The sequence below is a fragment of the Pezoporus occidentalis genome, unplaced genomic scaffold, assembly GCF_034315485.1.
Source record: "Pezoporus occidentalis ecotype Australia unplaced genomic scaffold, CSIRO_AGI_Poc_V1 ctg67, whole genome shotgun sequence".
In the NCBI taxonomy this organism is placed as follows: domain Eukaryota; kingdom Metazoa; phylum Chordata; class Aves; order Psittaciformes; family Psittacidae; genus Pezoporus; species Pezoporus occidentalis.
Window position 1 is genome coordinate 178394 of NW_026916019.1, and position 19464 is coordinate 197857.

General features: G+C 38.2%; 1 protein-coding gene across 6 annotated transcripts in view; it reads left to right on the plus strand.

Annotated features, from left to right (window-relative positions):
- ESR1 (estrogen receptor 1) overlaps positions 1 to 19464 on the plus strand; it is a 178948-nt gene that overhangs the window by 73139 nt on the left and 86345 nt on the right. Inside the window, exon 1 of one of the 6 annotated variants that reach the window (XM_062640891.1) lies at positions 19283 to 19366. The exons of 4 other annotated variants lie outside the window; for them this stretch is intronic. The gene's annotated coding sequence lies outside the window, so the exon portion shown is untranslated. Of the gene's footprint in view, positions 1 to 19282; positions 19367 to 19464 lie in introns of those variants that run through there. One more of the 6 variants, XM_062640892.1, reaches the window with a different exon arrangement.

Consider the following 19464-nt stretch of genomic DNA (forward strand, 5'->3'; position numbering starts at 1 on the left):
CCATATTGTTGAGGAGCATGTTTTCTGTGCCTCCTTGTGACTCTGAATAACGCTAGGCACCATTGGAAAGGGGCGAAGGAGCTGTTACGCTTTCTCATTATTCTCCTTTCTTCCAAGGTAGGGAGATGGTTCTCAACCACTCTCTCTGAGCTTCCTTTTCAATGTTTCCTTTTTATTGAAGAAAACTTTCTTCACTTCTGTAACAGATGATTTTTCACATAAACCACAGATCAAGGAAATGCTTCATATACCAAGTCATTGCCATGTGGATTGAAGCCTGTGGCTAAACCCCATGTTTGTTCAGGTAGCCCGTGTGGGTGGGGTTTATCTAATTTAATCTAAACACCTAGGTCTTCAGTTTTCTACTCCTTAGGCATCTGGTGCCATTTGAAGGCCATAAGGTCAAATGGGTCAAGTGGATATTGACACAGGACTTACTGTGTAGCTATATCTTTTTGAAGTAGGAGTTGGATATCAGTCAGGGTCATCACCTTGAACACCTCAATTGGCCTATGGCATGGACAATGACATCAAACCTTCACAGGAGCTCCCTTTATAGTCTGTGGAGGCACAAAAAGAAACACACACATTATCTCTTTTTAAGGTATCCAGTTTAAATAGATCAGGTGCATTAGGCTCTGACAGTACAAGTTTCTCTTTCTATGCTATAAAAGATGGCTAAAGCGACTCATTGTGGTATAGGTATCTACTGGATGAAGATGGATGCCCAGTGATGTCTGAGTTGCGTGAAATTAATCCCACCGTTACATCTCCTGTTTCTAGAGTCAAGTGGTCACCATCTGTAATTTCCCTTCAAACAGATACTGCAATATGTCCCTTTAGAGGAAGACGTGGAATTGACTCTGCTTCATTGGCCTTGATCACTCTTGCTCTAAGGCTATTAAAACAACACTGCTTTTTTTATCTGCTCTGATAAAGCATTAGTTGTTGGCATCACTTCCTTCAGCAACTGCAAAGTGAACATCAAATGCCAGCATTTTTATTAAATCAACAAGAAAGGCTGATCAGAGCTAAGGCATAGCTCCAAACAAGGATAGGGGAGAAGAGTCCTGCAACTGAAGTGCATCCAGTTTTTCTAACAAATGGAGATTTAGGTAATTTTGGTAATTTGATTTTGTTGACAATGAAACACTGAAACTAATCGTGAGCGCCCTAGTCTGTCTGCAGGGAGTTTTCTGTTATCTCTTCAGGCATCAGAACTCAGATTAGAGTGGAGATGCTGTCCTTCACCATTCTCATTTAAACTGCCGATTTCATTGCATTCGTTATGGGGGTTGTTTGTAAACTTCGCTATACAAAGAGAAGTCACATCCAAGGTTGTACACTATCCCTGTGTATTTCGGTGGCCTTTTCTGGGAATTGCAAAAGGTCATAACTTACCAGATCTCATTAGGAACCCTCATCAATGCAACACTGGGCAGGGCAAGACAAGGCACTTCTGCTTTTCTGCCAAACTCATATTACAGTTGCTTGGAGGGTTGCTACATCATCTGGCTCAAGATATTTCTTCTTCTGGTACACATCCAGGAACGTCTGAGGTACTGCTTGCCAAATTTAGCTTACCACATACTTACAGCAGTACCTGTTAGAGATGAGAAGATCATCAATTTGAATGCTAATCTTCTTCCTTGATAAGATACTGATAACAATATTGGATTTAGGAGTGATCTGGGCATTTTATTTTAACCTTTTTCTAGTCCTCAGAAAACACAGAGCTTAAATATAACTGTCTAAATATAAATCCTGTTTGATAGATATACATAACAATTGCAGTGGTCTTCCAATTATTGCAGTGATAGTGTTAACTACTGACACAATAGCCAACGTCTATGTAAATAAGAAAAGATGACTCCTTTTCCTCAGTGCGTGGAGGCCATTATTAAAGGTAAAAATTAACGGTAAATATTGAAAGGCAGAATTAACTAAAAGAACTTCTTAAACAAGCAACTGGTGACTGACTGCGACCAGCGATGCATGTAAACACTTCACATCCGGTGGGTGGAATTTCAGTCCACAGCTATTCAGTCTACAACAGTCCAAGAGTGCAGTCTCTCTTGAATGAGACAACATGGGTGGAATTTATTGCATTCTGTTTTCATGTGCTCCTCTCTCACAGTGCTGCCAACTGTCAAAACCTTCAGGACCCGTGCAAATAAGGAAGCTGCTTTTAAGCAATTTCCTAGGGAAAAGTTTTATTTCTGCTTAGATTTTTTTTTTTTTCCAGAGTCTCATCAACTTGTAGTGCACATGTCCAATTTGATTGCTACTTCTAATCTTTCCTTCCTCTTATTTTATTACTTGCTGTCATGCAGAAGCACTGCTTTGGTCACTGCAGCCTACTTCAGTACCAATTTGCTCTGCTAGGACATGACTATGGAAAACTTTCTAGGATGCTACAAAGGGGCATCCTAGGTAAGGGTAGGGAAATTTACTGAAAAACAGGAAAAGTCTCAGCTCATGCCAAATAAAAGGAGTTAGAAAGATGATGTGCATAAAGCAGCAGTTGCAGAAGAAGATGCAGGATAAAATTTAGAACCCAAACCTTAAACCAGAAGACTGGAAACTTGTAATATGCTTTTGAGATAGCCTCCACTGTGGTTTTTACATATAGCCCTGTTAAAATTGGAATATGTAATACCTACTGCTTTCTTTCTCTTTAACTTTTCTCTTTTTTTTTTTCCTTTTCACTTTTAATGTAGTTCAGGTCTATGAGACAAGATCTATTCATTCATAAATCCATGAAATATTCCAGATTTTACAAGCTTACTTTTTACTCTTCAAGTTGATCTGTAAACAGATGGAAGCTTAGATGTTGCTAACTCTAAAATCATCATTTAATTTCACTGTTGAAGAAAGTACTATAAAACTGGATCTTTGACAAAAATAGAATGTCACATAATACTTCGTCATCTGTGTTTTCAGTTTATAAAGCTGGTAAACATTTTTAGAACATTTATTTTGCTGAGCTGTCTTGATCAAGCAGCATCTAGTTATTTTTTAATGACATGTATCAGCTAGCCTCTAAAGAAAATTAATTCAAATAAGTGTTCCCTGCTTTTGCTATTAATTACAACTTGGACTTGACAGCAAGGTCCCTGTTTCAAATTACATATCACATAATCCTTGCATCCAGGAAGCCGTAGCTGTGCAAAGCACACCATGGCTGAGAGTGTGCACCAAATCCAGATATCTTTAAAGAGCTAATATGTCAAAGAAGAGCTTTGTTTGCTTTCATTCTGCAGTATAATGATACTCCTCCTTCAGCCATTTTGATAAACACAAGCAAGAAAAGATGTGTATGTTGCCAACATATGAGCCACTGTAGCACATTTATTACCTTGAAATAGTTTTGCGTGGTTTGGATTATTTCAAATTTTAGGGTTGAAAATTATTTATAGCTTTGTGTTGCCATGCTGTGAGAAATATAATCCTAATTTTCATCTACAGAAGTATTAATAAGAGAAAAAGCATGACAATTCTGAAAATAGTGGTTTGGCATAATATTAAATACCTGAGAACATTCTAATTAGGTTCATGGAGAAAGGTGGTAAAATAGTAATCCATATAAAATAACACAGCTGAAAGTTTTAATGGCAAAAATACCAGCACCAGTACAATTGTAAAAGGCATGTATTAAGAATGCCTACCAGGCATATTGCAGCTTGAGTCAAACTTGCTAAAGCAGGTTGCACATCGATAACTTACTATTTCTTCTTGGTTCAAAAATAATAAAAAAACAAACCAAACCCAAAACCAAACAAAAAGTGGAAATAAATCTGATTCTAAAGAGAAATTTTTAAACACCTCAAAGCAAAACTCTGCTTTATTTACACACAGTTCTAGTAACACTACTTATTGTTAAGTCTACCTAGTTTCCTCTCCTTTTTAGCTACTCATATTGTTCAGCTTTGGCTCAAATTTTCAATGTTAGGTGATTGTCTCAGGTAAACTTCTTTGACAACATTTTGACAAAAAAGGCCACAACTTTCTAAGTATCCTGAAGGGAAAAGAAAATTTTGCTATACCCATGCAAAAAAAACCCAAATAACAACCCAACAACAAACCCTTGCAACTGCCTTTTCCATAGGACAGCCCAAACACCTTTTTATTAGAGATATAGCTCTGATACTTGGTAGGTGGGGATGTTATCATATTTAAACCTCAAATTTAACCTACATATTCTTGTAGCATCCTGCTATTCATGCCGGGACATTTTGTTGCATTTGGTAGCTGAACTATATAAAATTTCATGTGCCATGCATGTTCTGTCCTCTCCTAGTGATTATATATTGACTTGATTGTAAAAACATCCTTCTCTGACAAAATGTGTGAGGTTGCTTCATTGCACAGATGCACAGCTTTTCAACAAGACTTCCTCTGCAATTATTACTGTGGGCTGAAGCAAGTTACTGAGAGATGAGAATCACAGAGTGATGCAAGTTTGAAGGGGCCTCTGTAAATTATCTGGTCAACATCCTCATCAAAGCAGGCCTAACTTCAAAGTTAGATTAGGTTGCTCAGGCTCTTATCTAGTTGTAGATACCAAGGAGTGGAGACTTCACATCCACACAGGACAATCTGCTACAGTGCTGAACCACTCTCACTGTTAAAACCTTTTTCCTAATGTATAATCACAACATTCTTTGCCCAAAGTGTGTCAGATGTCTCTTGTCCTTTCACTGTGTGTCTCCAAGAAACACCTGCCTCTGTCTCTTTAAAGTCCCCAATTATGTAGTTGAAGACAGAAATAAAATCCTGCCTTAGTCTTCTCTTCAGAAGAATAAACAAATTCAGTTCTTCTGGCATGTCCTCATGTCTTTTGTCCCAGCCCTCTTCTCATCTTGGTGGCTGTCCACTGGACTTGCTCCAGTTTGTTGAAGACTCTCTTTAGCTTGGAAGCCCCAGACTGGAAGCAGACTTACAAGGAGAGGAGAACAAGCCCTGCCCTCAACCTCCTGTCTGTGTTTTTATTAGTACAGCCCATGATGTGTTTGGCTTTCCTTGCTGCCAGGGCACACTATTGACTCCTGTTCAACTGTCCATCAGCACCCACAGGTCATCCTCTGCAGAGCTGCTGTCCAGCCCCATCTGTATTTCTTCAGGGAGCTGTTCCATCCCAGGTGCATGGTTCTGCATTTTCCAGTGTTGAACTTCATGAGATTCCTATTGGGTCACTTCTCCAGCCTGAGGAGGTCCCTCTGACTGGCAGCTTTGCTTTGCAGCATTATCTACCATTCTGCATATCCCTATCCCCTCCCAGTTTGATATTGTTCATTAACTTGCTAGGGGTGCAATTTCTCCCTTCATCCATGTTGAGAATTAAATATTCACCTTGGTATTGGTTGCACAGGAGTGCCACTAGTACATAGGCAAATTTGAACTGCTAATAAAAACCTGTTGAGACTAGCAGTCCAGTCATTTTCCATTCAACTTATAGTTTGCCTGTACAACCCCATATCGCACTGCACTGGGAGTGAGAAAAATGATCTCTCTTCTGCTTCTAGGATCCTGCTTCTTCTGTGTTAGTTCTAAAGAGTTTGGCAAAAATCACACCAGCAAATCTTTATTAAAAACTAAGCTGGCAGAATGGGAATATAGAGCTAGGTGTAAATAAAGACGGTCTTGTTGAAGAACGGAATGGGCCCAGTGAAGAAATCTGGTGAATCTGATAAGGCAGATACTTTGAATCTCTGGTGAAGGTGCTGGAGCAGGCTTTTTTGAACTGGCAAACAGAACAAGAATGAAGAGGGAGTGACCTAATAAGAGAAAATAGATATTGTATAAGACCTAGAAGATTTTGGGGTGGACCAAAAAAGGTAAAGATTAAGGAGAAACTCCAGAAGTTTGAACTGGAGATAAAAGTGGAATTTATAGGTACTCAGGGACTGAGACTTGGACTGGGGCAGGGGCTATGAACAGGACTGAAACAGAGCAAGCACCTGTTGCAGACCACCAGAAAAAAAGAAGGCTGACAGGCAGAAGCAGAGAATATGGAGCTGGGCCTATGTAGAACAATCTTCCCCCCCCCCCCCCCCCCAGCAGATGTATGCATGTCTTACCTTTTATTCCTGTCTATTACAGATTTACTCAGAAGGTAACAGATTAGCCCCAGCTGTTGGTTCATTCCATAGTGGAAGAGCTTGGTAGAGCAGATATAAGCTCCCAACCCTTCTGAAGGACTGTCGTGGTTTAAACCCCTCAGAGATACTGTTTTGGGTGTTTGTTTAATTTCTTTAAGGCTTTCGTATTTCTAATGCACCTACAGAAAATATAATGTTTCACCAATAGGAACATAACATCAGCCTTCCCAAAGCTGAAACATGCCAGAATTAATTTATGTGCATATACCCTTTTTTCTGCTTAATGTCCTAACGTGAAATGAAGACACTACTACTTTACCACACAGGACCCCTATGAATAAAACATTCATTGGTGTCTGTGAAGCACCCAGCTGTTATAATGAAGAATGCTACTGAAAATCACATGTGAAAAATAGATTATATTTCAGAGCAGGCTTGAATAAGAAAGAAGACATGAGGCTACATATGAGCAAGGGTGAAAACATCCAAAATATTGAGCAGGTGCTCAGTCAGTGAGTATGATTTTGGAAACTGACGCTGGTATTAATAAACACAGTATCTGAAATGGAAAAAAAATGGTTTACAGGCTTGCTAAGCACACATGCCCAGAATTTTTATTTCAGAAAAAACACAGCATAAGTATGTTTTTATTTCAGTCCTCTTATGGAATTGTATGTTCATCTGCCTTGCATTTATTTATTTCATAGGTAGATATAAGATAAATGCACAGAAGCAAGGAGTTAATGCACCAGTTTTTCATGTATTTTAGTTTGCTTCTGACATTAACTCTGAGACATGACCCTCAGTTCATTGTACTCCTTACTTAAGATGAAGGATTTTGCTGGTTTCATTTCAGCAAAGCACCGAAGATCTTAATCTTCAGAGTCAGACATGTGTTTCAGTATAAAAATCAGTACATAAGCAAATATTAAATGCTGTTTGTACCCCTTTTCTATCAATAATACTTAAGAAAATTGCACAGGCCAAGACTGCCTTTCCCAGAAGACCTGAAATGTCACTGTATGGCTGGGACCAGCTTCTTTATTATTTGTTAAATGGCAACTTTAGGTATTAATAGCTTCAAGCTGTTTTCATGTATGACCCATTTTATGACTCATACATGCCTTGTTGCCTCTCTAATTCACTTTATTGTCAACAAATGTGGATCTGCCTGGAAATGGCAAGCAACCTGAAAACTGCATTGCCCAAGAGACTGGCCCTGCTTCTGCACTGTCCCTCCAGGTTTTACCAGAGCTAACACCCAGAGAATCAGAGCAAAAGAAGTTGTCTTGTTTATTACAGGGGAGATATGGTAAGAAATAAATGAGAACAAGTCTCCAGCACTCCACTTCATGACTTCTGACTGGAGCCATGTTTAAGTCACATTTTAAGTCTAAAATGAATGGAGCAGATTTGATACCAGAATGTCTCCTTTTCCTAGAGAAATTCCTCAGGTCTGTGTCTTCAGGCTACTTGGTCCTTTTCTGATGACATTAAGAGTAAATTTAAAAAAAATAAGTTCTGTCTCCTTTTGTTTTTTTTGCATCTGCACACGTATTTATTAAGGGTTTAGCTGAATTCCATCTGAGAAGTTCAGGGAAATATCTCCTGTCTCCGTAAAGAAAACAGAACCCAAAACATTTCTTAGAAGGTGCTTTGAATAGGAATCAACTCTAAATCAAAACCTACTTGCAAATACCTATTCATATGTTGTAAGTTCAACAAAGAGTTGATGTCTGTTGTGTTTGGTGGATATTTCTGGGTCTGCAAAATTGGACCATATCAAAGGCTGGATGCTCTTTATCTCTCTTTCTTATATCTTTTTCTGATCCACTGAGTCACTAGCATGTGCAGCAGTAACCCTTCTCTTATGCACCATGATGCAGAGTTGCATGTACTGTTTTGGAGCTTGCTGCTGTCTATATGCTTGCACAGTTGTTCAATTCCTACAAAATGTGTGTTCCAGAGTGTGGAGCTGGAGAAGAGCTGAGCTCTTGGGTAGGAATGCAAAAGGTTTTCCACATTTTAGTAGCAAGTGAAGACAGGAATTGAGACTGTGTCTCATGTGGCAATTTGTACTGGGATTTGTAGAGCAATGGTGACGCTGGAGAGTGATGACATAATTATGACATCTTCAGCAGAATCTCTTTCTATTTTACATTGTATACATTGCAAGATAATCTGATTGAGACTGGTTTTGGATTCTTTATTTCACAACAGAATGATGCTGCTTAGAATTATTTAGCTCTGTGATCTGTAAATCTATATAAATACATATGTGAAATCAAGTGACTATGGTTTCAAGCTTGGCTATCTAGTGCTACATGCTTGAGTTAAAAAATAAGTACCCGAGATGCTAGAGCTATATGAAGAAAGACAGTACAATTTTAAAACTGTTATTGATATTTAAAAATATTTTTATTAAAATTAGAACAAAATTTAAACCAAAACAGAAGTTAATCAAGGAACAGAGGCCTTTGAGTAATAATTCAAATATTGACCTATTTGTCTTACAGAATACTTTTGATATACTTTTGATACTTGGTTTGTTTGAAAATCAAGCATTAATTTGGTCATGTTTATACCACAGTAAGCCTGAACAAGAGCCTGGTGTATTGTAACCTGCTGCTCATTCAGATAATGTTCTGTAAGCGTTATGTCTGAAATAGTGTCGGAAACTTTTGGGACCGTTTTGGTGTAAGGAAATGCAAAACCTCTTAGGCTGTTTTGAAGAAAGGTGAGTCATAGCTGCTGGCTCCTGCTCAGTGCTAATGCCGGGAGGGACTAAGTGTCTGTGATCAGATCCTGCCAGCCTTCCTGAAGCGGGGTGAGGAGGGTTGTGCTGCAGTCAGCCACCAGCCTCAGTTCCACTGAGCTGCTGCTTTCCTATTGAGGCTTGGGCTGGACTATGGTAAGTTTGTTGTACTAAGCTTTGTGCAACATCCACTTTCAACATTGCTATACGCAGCAGAGAATGTTTTGGCTAGAAATGAGTAAATAGATGGCTTTCTACCATAGATAGCCAATAAAGAATATTAGGCAACAAACAGAAGTTGAAGCCTCGGTGTTTTGTTTGTTTTATTTTTTTAACTTCATTTATAAGAAGCATGCATTTCTGGAAAAGAAAAAAATGTAAGATTCAGGAGGGGTTCCTTGTGTCGAGTACACTGGTATTATATGTGCTCCATATCAACAGGTAATAATATGTTTTTAAATGTCATGTTTTAAAGACAGAAGCACAGCTGCTGTGTCCATACTACTGTACATTTAATTCTGCATGAATTTGTCTATTTAATAGACTTTTTCTTTCCTTTGGAATTTATAGGACAGGGAACAATTGCTGTCTACCGACAATAAAAAGTGAGAAGACTAATGAGGTCCTATGTAGTGGCACCTTTGAAGTATGTGAGCTTATTCTCTGTTGCTGTGAGTAACAAGAAATGACATAAATAAGATAAGGTGGATTTGGCAAAACAAAAGCCAGCTTCCTAAGGTCTTGAAACAAAATTATTACCAACACAAAAGGCAAGTGCATAGATTTCTCACAGACCTAATTTCTCACACATTGCTGCATAAGATACCCCCAAAATACGTCAACAAGCAGTTTTGCAAACACATATTATGTGCAGTTGGCTGCATTTCCATTCATGAACTGTGTTCTCTTTGCTTACTATTGAGTGCATAGTCAGCATATACAAATTTATTTATGAATATTATCAGAATGAATAATTTAGATATTTTGAGATAGTTTAGATAATGTGGACATGTAAAACTTAGTGTTTACTATTTGGTTACTACCAGTGATTGAGACACCTGCACATGAAAAAAGACAGAAAGAAGATACAGAGGAATGAGGAAAAGATCACAGACCAGTTTTTTAATCTGCTATTTTAATGCTTTATACTGTTGCAATGTAACCATTATTCTGATCAACTGAAAGATGCTGCTGAAAAAGTTTTTTACCCTCTCACATTTCTGGTCACAGTTCCTGTGGCTGCATTAGTAAGCCAGTGTGACCACACAGCTGGGATCCTTCCTTCTTCACCCTGCATTATCTGGCCTCCTCCCTTGCCTCAAGTCTTGCGACTGTGTGTTGAACAGCATTAATTTGCTACTCTGGGCCTAAGTGTCCATGGCCAGAAATGAAGGCAGAGCAAGACTGCCTGGTCTGGCAGCAGTTTGCAGTTACTACTTCTTGGACATAAAGAAAAATGACAGCCTTTACAGTCTTTAACACTATGTTTTCAGAAGCGATGTGTAGGGATTACTTAGAGAGGTGCCGAACATTTACAGCTCTCCTTGAAGGGAAGGAGAGCTGTAGGAGCTAAGAAATCTAAAACTTCGAAAATTAGTTTGGCGGTGGTGTCTTAAATGGTATTCTTTCCGGAACAATCTTTCCAGGTTCTATTTCTTATTACTGTTATTTTCTATTTCTTACACTTTCACTGATCTATTTCAATTTCCAATATGCTTATCAATGGTTTACTGTTCATTAATATTCAAAGAATGAACTGGCATGGGGAGTTGAATTCAGCACTTTCCAGCTCTGCAGGTGATATGCAGCCCATCTTGTACGCAATGACTGGTCAGTATGACATGTTTTCAGACTGGTTGGTTGTGTGCATTCTGTCATGCTTTTGTCACCTTTCCATAGTTTGGTAGCACTCAGCCATGTGCTTTTGTCCCATCTGTAACACTCATGCTTTTGAACTTATAACTTTCAAGTCATATCTGAATTTCTGGGATGCATATTCATTCGTCCATCCACCAGCTAGGACTGGGGCCTCTGTCTTTTCAGCTGTCAATCAAGTGTTGCACCACAACATGCAGTGTACCAGTCTTAGACTGGCTTTTGTCTGCTGCTGATACTGCAGGCTTGCAAGGAAGTTAATCTGCTTGTATTACTGGGATTGTGCATGTCCCAAGTACTAGTTTGGTTTGATGAAACTGGCTTAGGCAAAAATGGGTCAGTATCTTTAGAAACTTTTTTTTCCTTTCACTGAGCCCTAGATTGTGCACTCCAAGGACTACAGAGGCTATTTTCCTAGGGTTTACTGTTATGGTGTAAGAACAAGGGGCTGTGGATAAACCACAGCTTCTCGGGGTGGTACACAAGCATTCTTACACGCAGGTGTCAGATTTTCCCAAGTGCCTAGTTCCTTCCCTGCTGACCATATTGTGTCTTTGGGCTTGAAACTCTGCCTAGCCTTTTTCCTATATTCCTGCCAGCAGCTGGCACAGAATGGCTTGTATGTGGTCTGGGTGGTAAACCCTTGGGAAAACATTTTTGTCTCTTTGTGCTTTATACCAATTGGTTCAAGAGGTCTGCATGCACTTTGAACTTAAAACACTACTTTAAGTAGTCACTAGGGTTTATATTCTTGTGGCTAGAACCCTCTGATTTCTTTGTTGGGACAATATGTGGCTATAGCATTGTTTTGTTTCAAAAGTTTATTTTCAAATGCAGTGTACCCCTTAAAATTACATTTTCAGTTTTAAATGTAATTTTAAAGAAAAATAGTCATTTGAAATGATAGATCGGAATTTCTGAAACGATGTTATCTAAAGTATAATGTTGTGTTACACAATCTGCATTTCTATTTAACATAACATTTAGGTTGGTGTGAAGGAGAACATTTCTATCTTTCAAGTGTTTTTCTTTAAGAATGTCATGTTTAGTATTCGTCATTAAAATATTTTACTGGGAATTTAATGAATCATTGGGTAATTGGTTGAACTGCAGTCTTAACGTGTGCATCTGAAAAATTTGGAAAGAGGGCTTGCCAAAGATTAAAAGGAACTCATGAGCCCATAAAAGTCCTGCAAAGGCATGGTGAAGGAAGATTCATGACTGATTCATGTGTTTTTGCTGGCATTTACCTTTAAAATAGTATGGAGGTAAGAGTAAGAATCTGACAGCACTTCCTGAAACAACCTTTTCCATTTCAGATGGTAGGATTGTGCTAGTTATTCTGAAGATAGAAAAGAAATAAAAATGCCCAGTGATTGAGTAATTCTCAAGAAAGTTCACTAGGAACAGTGATGCCATGAGAAAAGGACTTTTGGATGTTACATTCTTATATGAAAGGCTTTTTCAAAAAAAGCCATATTTTAATTCTAAGACTCATATAAGTAATGCAATTGTACGAATTTTGAACTTAGTTCTGAAGGCTTAGAAAACTTTGATGGACACAGGTATTCCTAAAAGTGTAGAAGCTGTAGAAGATAGATATACACCAGAGACTGTCAGCTGAAGCTGGCCTTCTGTTTTTCTTTTCATGCTTCCAGCTTTTCAAACATATTTTATTCTTCAGATTGTTTACACTCAAGTGAGATGTCCTGTGTCCATGGTCTCAGAGTGCTTGCCCACCAGGCCTTCAACTTGAACACACTTGTGGGCGCAGCTGATTTCCAAACTCAGGCCCCTGTTTCAGAGCCATACAAACACACACCAACTTGGTATTGCTGCCAGAAAATTGTATCTATGTAGTGCCTAGAGGCACTTTGTCTGTCAGCAGCTTTTTCATCAATTTTGGCATGCTTTTAGACAGCAGATTAAGGTTTTACCTCAGGTTATATGACTCTTCACACACCAGAGTCTGTGGGATTGCCTAACTGAGTGAGAGAGATAGTGTCAGAGACAGATAGTGCACAGGCAAAACTGTGCCTGGCAGCAGTAGAAATGAGCAGAGAAACCCTGAGCAAGTTGGCTGGTCATTATTTTGGATCCTGGGGAAATGGAACAAAATCTTTACTTCACTGTGTTGTTCCTTAAAGAGTAGGAGGATCATTCAGTGATAAGAGATTCAAAAGATACATCAAAACAATAATTGAGAGAGCTGTAAATGGGCCACTTAAAATGTAAGTACATAAGAGGTTCTGCTTACCAGAACAGAGTCTGAAACATTAAATATTTCTCAAATTCACTAAGGGTCAGTGCAGTGCCCAGGCTTTGGAAAGAAAAAAATCTAATGCACAAGTAAAATAACTGGGGAGCTACTAAACAGGGAAACGGACTCCGGAATGAAAAAAATTCTAAGGGGTAGAGAAGATCATAAGCTAAATATAAGTCAACAGAGTAATCTTTTGCAGAGAAGGCAAATTTTATTCTGTGATGAGATGAGCAGGTCAATATGCTGGTATAGAACAGACTGGTAAGGCCTGTTTCAGAGATCAGTGCCCACTAAGGGGCAAGCAAAGTATGACAGCAGCAAGAGGATGGGAGAATTAGAGAGGAGACTCTGAAAGGGAGGCTGGAGGCTGAGAGGTGGTGTAGAAGGAACCTTACAAAGGGAAAATTTGTACTAGGAGGGCAAGGGATGAATTGTTCTTTGGACTAACTGGAAATAGCTGAGGACAAATAAGCTTTGTTTCCAGCAGAGAGTACTTAGGCTGGACATTAGGTACTGGAGCAGCAAAGAGTCCACAGAGGCAGTAATTGCAAGTGTTATAAGGAAAAGTTAAAGCAAGTTCCGGTTGGACAGGTCTAGATAAATAGTTTTTTGAGCAACACTCTGTCCCTGCTTTACTAGACACTAGTGATTGCAGAGTATGTATTTCTGTAGGCCTGTCTACATCATTCACATTGAGCCTGCAGGGCAGATTGACTACTGGCAGAGCAGAAAGTTCTGCTCCTTCTTAACACTGCAAAGCTGTGCCTGTGGATTTATCCATAGATTCTGTTTGCTTATTATATGCGTATTTGTTTATTTATAAATGTATATTGCATAAAAAGAAATGTTTTGCTGTTTAAATATCTGCCTGTCAGGACTTTTAAATCTTGGGATTTTTGCAAAATGAAAATCCTACAGGAAATATTTTTTTCTTGAAAAGTTTAAAAGAGGAATTTTCTTGCCTGAACTTTTACTATGCAGAAACTATATTTCTGTGCTAATTTTTATAGTCTTCAAAATATTAATAAGAGAACAATGTTTTTTCTTTAGAAGTGAAATTCTGGTAAGAAATATTATGGCATTTATCTCGTATTATGGCTTGCATGGCATCTCTCAATTAGTTTTTCAAAGATGTGCTTATGACCCCCATGGGCAGAATGTCCTGGCACATAGAACCTCGGGACTCCAATGGGAGTGGTTACTGTGGTGAAATCTTGCCTTATAAGAGGTGCAGTCACATTCCAGAGAAGAAAAGATAGAAGTACAAATCATATAAAGCAATACATAAATAAAATTTTATACCTTTAAAGGCATTATAATGAAATATTTGTCTTGTTTCTCCGTTTTTTTTTTGTTTTTTTTTGGGGGGGGGGGGTAACTTTATATTTTTTAATTCTGTTTGGACGGCCTTGAAGCATAGGTTTTCTTATTGATAGTTCATAGACTTTATAATGAGATGCTTACTAGAGAATTTCAGAAATTTTAAGTTCAGCCTTGGTAAAGAGTATATAATTTTGTCTTTTAATGATTAATAAGTTATATGTGATCAACAAATGGCAATGCTACAGTCCCTCAATCCTCCTTTATTTACAAATTGCAGTGTGCGCTTGTGGAAATGGTGGGGCAAGTCACAGGAAAGTAGGATGGTATAACAGGAGCTAAGAAATCAGGCACCAGAGGACAGGAGTTTGTCCTTTCTGGATAGAGGAGATTGCAACTGGAGGGAAAAGCCCAAAGGTGGAAGTGAGGGTATGAATGGGATGAGAGGAGATGGGTGGGTCAAACAAGAGCACTTGACAATAGCTGTGGGAGGACAGAGCAGACATTCCTACTGACAGCAGTGGTAGCAGCCTCTGTGCATTTACTAGTTTTTGCTTCTTCTCATAAACCAGAATAGAATAAAGGACTTGTAGTGTCCCTGTTTACAGCTGTTAGCAGGTATCATTGATGTCCTTCTGCTGTTCAGGAATGAGAGTGATCTTCTGACATCTCCTGTTGTGTTAAGGCAAATAAGAGGTGCACCAATGTGTCCCAGCCCTGCTCTCTGCAACTATAAATATGAGGCAGAAAGATAACGCTTTTGTTTTTTTTAGATGTCTTCTTTAGAAAAAAACCACCATTATTTGCAAACTTGTATTTTCTATAAGCCCAAATTCAGGTGAGCTGTGCTAATCTTGTTTGGTCCTTTTCTGCCTTTGTGATTATTTTAATAATTACTTTCATAATGGTTAAGTTAATCAGAAGTGGGCTGCTCTTTCAATGTTATAAAAGGATTAACTATGAAATATGCCAATTTACAAACAGGAAATATGTTCCTGTTTGTAAATTCTCATTTCTTACAGAGACTGTAAGTTAAAAAAAGGAATAAGGCAAAAACTTCAAGAAGTATTGTGTGAAGGTGGCTGATTGCTTGCCTGAAGAACTATGTTCTCTGTCTAATTCTGACACAAATGCTTCTGTGCTTCTGTGAAGTTTGAAAATAATTTAAATCAAACTCCTCACAAGTATTCTCATGTTGTATTGTAATTTTCTTTGTGCTGAATAGAAGTCCTACAGGATAATTTATGTAAGTGTTGAACGTTCACCCTTGCAATTGTAGACAAGGGAAGTAGCACTCTGAACATTCAAAATGTTATTTAATGGTTGGTACTTAAAAAACTTAGGTTGCACATAATTCAGTATATACTTTTGACCTCAATCTCTCTCAGCCTCATTTTTTATCCTTTCAACTCACAAGAGTATTGGAAAATACATTCATTAGCACCTGTCAACCATGCTCTAGTGCCATGGAAAAAGTGAAAGGAAATTATTTCTGATGTTGTAGCTGAATTTGTATAGTGTGCTGAGAGTAAGGTACCAGACACCAAATAGCCAAGAATGATAATATTAAAAAAAAAAAGAAAACAAAAAAAGCAAAGACAGAATAGCTGCTCTTTATTTATATATATATTTTTTTTCTGTGCCCTGATGAGCTGTTACCCTGTGAAAAATATGGTCATATAATTAAAGATAACATGCATACACACAGAAGAGATAAATGAAGGTTGCAGCTGCGTTTGCAAGGGGCAGCCATGTGCTATATTTAAAATCTTAATCTTTTTTAATGTGTATTCATATAAAGCATCTGTGTGGGTGTTTCTGAGTTCACCTTATGGACAGAAAGAAATTATTAACCTTTTGTGCATAAGGGAAAAAGAGCAAAAAGCCAAACAGAAAATTTCCATTACTTCAGGAATGATCAAATTCTGGGCTACACTGTGATGTACAGTGACACCACCACTCTTGACTTAAGAGTAATACAAATGACTGTGAGTTGTAGCTTAGATTGTGAGAAATAGTAGTGAGAAATAGAATGCACCAGAACCAATTTCTCAGTATTTATTCACTTTTTTTTTTGTATGAATTTAAATTTCAGACCTTTTGAACTGACAGATAGTTTGAGCTCTTTCCTCTTTTAAACCTATCCCCCACCTCCCTGCCATCCCCAAGAAAAACTTCTGCATTTTTCAAAAGGTGGGTAAACTTCCATGTTGTCAAGGGGAGCAGCTGCAAAATGATCAGCTCACATTTGAAATCATGGGAAACCAATCCCAGGAGTGGAAGTATGGGAGAGGGAAATATTGAAAATGCTCAAATTCAGGTATTAAGCATGTCAACGAGGAGCCTGGGCTCCCTTCCTTCCCCATCAATAGAACCTCCAGGAAATGTGGCTGGAGATGCTATAGACCACATAGTGACTGTGAATAGATATACCTCTCTAGACTTTAATATTAGTGACAGATATGAAGAAAAGAAAATGTTAAAAATGAAGAACTGAGAAGGACTGAAAGGATGTGAGAACGTACACTGACTTCAGCAAATAGCTTTAGGGGAGATGTTTCTTCACACATGGCATGGTTTTGTTTTGGCGTATCAAAATCTAGTATTTCAATCACACATTTTAAAATTAATCAAAGGTTGAAGGAAGCTGATAAAGCTCATGCCAAAGGAAATGTTCAATTTCATGTTGAATAAGAAGGTTTGATGACCTAAGAAGATATGCTTTTGTTTTTATGTTGACAGAGCCTGTCCTCAACAGTACCATGTATTGGCCAATACTGAGTTATTTTTCTAAGTTATTTTACTTTAGTTACCAAATAAAATTGTATTTTATTCTAGTTCTAAAGAAAACATTTCAGTCTTCTGACTATAAAATACATTTTCTGATACCTTTTGAAATACTGTTAATATTTTAAGATTATTTTATTATTCAACTTTTGTATGTTTTAATTTTTTCTTAAATGTCTCTTTGATCACTTATCTTTTTTCCTGAACTGAGAACTGTCCTGTTTTTAGGTGGTTTTCTTGCCATTTTTTTTCTTCGTTGGCCTTCACAGGTATCTTCTGTTCAAATCGACTCTTATTCCTTTATGCCAATTATTTCTTCACCTCATCCATTCACTACACTAGCTTAGGGTCTTCTACACAAGTAGTCCTGCTAAGATGGCCCTGCACTAACCTTGGAGGAGAAGAAATGAGCCAAATTCATGAAATGAATGAGTTGAAGTGACCAGAGGAGCATTTCTCCAGCATGAAGGTCTCCACCTGCATTGCTGTCACAGCTGCTATGCAGCTCTGCTCTGGTGGCCTTCCTGGTTCCACCCTGTTTTTCCCCTAGTGGAAAGACTTGTGAAAGCACAGGGAGCTGTGCAAGGCTACAGGAAAGGGAAGAGAATGGTCTGGTCCTGCAGTCCATATAGAGATCTGAATTACAGGCAGCTCCTTCTCACTCTAGAGCTTATTTTCACTCAGGAGTGTCAAACTTTCACAGCTATGTTTATGCTTAAATTGTCGACGAGCTTACATGTCATTCTTATTGAGGTAGGCACTAAGCTGGAATGGACAACGTCATTGTCTACAGGAAATGCTTATTACTGTAATTTTTGGTGCTGCAGCCAGAGACATTAACTTGGCAATCAGGAAATAAACTGGTGATTGTGGAACAAGAAAATACTGCACGTATATTGGTTACCTGAACAAGGCCAGGACATGGGTGTAAACACCAGCACAATGGTTCTTACTGCTTTATAGCTTCGTGCTCCCAGGCACAGTTTGGCCTGGCTGGGTAAACCTCTCCCAGCAGGCAGGTCCTGTGCAATGGTCCTTCTCCCTTGTTAGCATAGTTGAAACCATCCTGTTTTGCAGAGGAAGAGAGTTTAGCTCAGTGAGTGAAACATGCTTAGAGACATGGATTTGGAATTGCTATCAGGTCTCAGTTTGAGCCCTGTCTGATCTTCACACTGATAGTGGATTAGCCAAGGGCTGATGCCAGTTTCTGGACCCATTGCTTGAACTCGCCTTCATTGTTGAAGTCCATCTTGTGCCAATGCTGGCTCAGCATAGGTCCTCCTACCAATGTTCCATCTATCTTAAGATACCTTGTGATTCTGTCCATTTGAGATACAACTCCCTGTAAAAGTTTCTCTCTACATCGTCGCTTAATTACAACCTTAGGCTTTTTGGAATATTTGTTTAAAGCCAACATTTTCATTTTGATGGTGTGACTTTTTTTTTCAGATTCGTTAGACCTGTTTTCTGAGAATACTAGTTTTGAGGTGCTTAATGTACTTCAGAATTTTCTGTTTATTTATATATTTAGTCATTCTTATTGCAGTACTTCTTGAGATGTCTTTTAAGTATTTCTGAGCACTTAATTCTGTTCAAACAATCTTTCATAACTGTTTTTCCCCATATGGATATTCAGATTCTAGCAGCAGGTTAATTAATTTCATATTGAATAATCAATGATGTTATAATAAATCAAATCTGTGGAAAAACGTTCTGCCTTTGAAATGGCCATTAGTTTTGAGGCTTTTTATACTGGGAACTGCTGTCCATTCTGGTAAGAAAGATTTAGCAGCTGCAGGTTAAGATTTCTTGTATGAAAGTAAATTCAGAAAACTAGAATATTTCCAGGTGCCTCCTTTAACTGCTTAAATAACATTTCCCTAAACCCTCCTCCCTGTGAAATCTCTTTATTTCAGATAGATTCCAATAAAAATTTGGTGTTGCGAATAAACTGGGCCTTACCTCACTGCTGGATGGATTGTGTATTGTGGGTTATCCTATATTCATATCACCTGCCACTCAGATTACTGTGATGTAAAAAACTGAGGTTACATTACAAAACTGTAATTCCCTTATGTAGATATTCTTTTTATTTTAGTCAAAAAGGGGTTAATGATCTCTTGACTGATTCAAAGCTGCAGGTGATGAGTGAATATTTAAAGCAGTGGTGGCTTGTTTGCTACCACATTTATTGAAGAGCAAACTCAGCACAGCATAGGTGGAAAAATAAGAAAGTGAGTGTGGAAGACAAGTTTGTCCCACTCTGTGGGTTACAAAATACTTTTCACTGTATGTCTGCTGTGTTATTACATTTGGAAATGCGCAGTAAATTCTGAGGTTTTTTTGCTTTCTAATCTGTTCTG